We start from the raw sequence: 2,179 nt of genomic DNA, 5'->3' as shown, positions 1-2,179 counted from the left end.
ATTTGTTTTCGATTTTGAGGGCCTTAACGATCACCAAATTGGCTGAAATTTTGCAGAGATGATCTACACAAGATGATCTAGATATGTCTAGAAGAAAGTTTGAGGAAATTCGATCGGGAAGTGGTGCAAAAATAGAAATCCGCACCAAAAAATTGGTGCAGACGTCCACAGCTGAGAAAAATCATATATATATATAATTATAATGGCATCTCCAACAAGGTGAGTCAAAACCCATACTCAAACCTATTCTTTGACTCACCTAAACCCATTACTATTCAAACTCATATTTTATCTCCAACCATTATGTCAAAACCCATACTCATACCTAAATTTTAATCATTTTATACTAGCAATAATCATGCTTTTTGGTGTGATTTTTTGCTACTGGTGCATATGCTCTTAAGAGACACATTTCAAGGTACCGGCACCAATACCGGCACCAAAGAGTGACCAATATCATTTCAATAGAAAATCACATACCTGAAGTCTGCTTATTCATAGAAAATCCAATTAAATTAAAATTGACAAACAGATCAAGTATAAATAGTTTTGGTATTTGTTCAAAGCTTTTGATGAATTAAGAACTGAATCAATCATAAACTTAACGGCACAGAGGAGACATAAGCTTTTGATAAAAGGCCAATTACACAGAAGTCCACTTGGAGACATTTTTTCCCACATAAGTCCACTCAAGCCTAAATAAAGTTTTAAATTAGGTATTAAAGATCAACAAAATTACAGACTACCATCCAACCAAACAAATTAGATTTTCTCTCTTATATTTACAAAAATGCCACTAATGTAAAAAGTCAACAACCACAAATGGTCTCCCGCTGACCTCCGGCGAGGTCTCCGGCCGACCTCCGGCGAACTTTCCGGCCGACCAGCTGTGAGGTTTCTAGCGACCACAAAAGCTACTACCAGTGACAAGAAAAGATACTACCGCCAACAAATAAAGCTACTACCACTGACAACAAAAGATACTACCGATAGCAAAAAAAAGCTACTGCCACCAGCAAAGAAAGCTGCTACCGATAACAATAAAAGCTACTACCGCCAGCAAAGAAAGCTACTACCACTGACAACAAAATATACTACCGATGGCAAAAAAAACTACTGTCACCAGCAAAACAAGCTACTACCGATAGCAACAAAAACTACTACCAATAGCAAAGAAAGCTACTACTGATAGCAACAAAAGCTACTACCGCTAGCAAAGAAAACTAGTACCACTGACAACAAAAGATACTACCGATAGCAAACAAAAGATACTACCGATACCAACAAAAGCTACTACCGATAACAACAAAAGTTACTACCACCAGCAAAGAAAGCTACTACCGCCACCAATAAAAAATACTAGTGTCAACAACAAAAGATACTACCGCCAGCAACCAAAGCCACTACCGCCACCAACAAAAGATACTACCGCCACCAACAAAAGATACTACCGCCACCAACAAAAGATACTACCGCCACCAACAAAAACTACTCATATGAGACTGAGAAAGATACTAGCATAGAGGTTGAAAATGCTTCGATTGTATATACAAAATATTATCATCATGTTGAAAAGATACCAATACAGATATTAAAAAAATACTAAAATTATATAGCTTTTTACAATGATATAATTATGTATAAAGCTACTTCTGTACTTTAAAAAAGCTACTGTTATAGTTTAGAAAGTTTACTGCAATAGTTCTATAAAGCTACTTCTGTGGTCTTGCCATTCTCGATTAGCACGCGACTTTATTTCAAATATTTCTTGGTTAGCCGAATGATCTCTTGGTTAAGAAAGGCATATCCAAATTCACATGAGATTTCTGCAAGAACAAATGCACAACAAAATATTAGTATTTGAAATGAAAACTAAAAACAACAATGAAAATAAAAGTTACTGATATCATGATGAAAAGATACTAATATAGGCATAGAAAGATACTATCAGTATTTTGAAAAGACACTACTATACAATGAGAAAACTACAAACACAGAACATGTCATAAAACAACATTCTCTAGCTTATTTTCCTACATGATCACCAAATTTATGAATACAAAACCACTCAAAAGTACTAATTAAGTAGCTCACTATTGTCTTCTATATAGACATATTATATATACAGAATCATTTCCAAATCATCTATTATACTGATCTAGTAATCTTGTTCCTTCAT

The sequence above is a fragment of the Fragaria vesca genome, linkage group LG2, assembly GCF_000184155.1.
Source record: "Fragaria vesca subsp. vesca linkage group LG2, FraVesHawaii_1.0, whole genome shotgun sequence".
Lineage (NCBI taxonomy): Eukaryota > Viridiplantae > Streptophyta > Magnoliopsida > Rosales > Rosaceae > Fragaria > Fragaria vesca.
The sequence above is the reverse complement of the archived record's forward strand: the minus strand, read 5'-3'. Positions refer to the sequence as shown.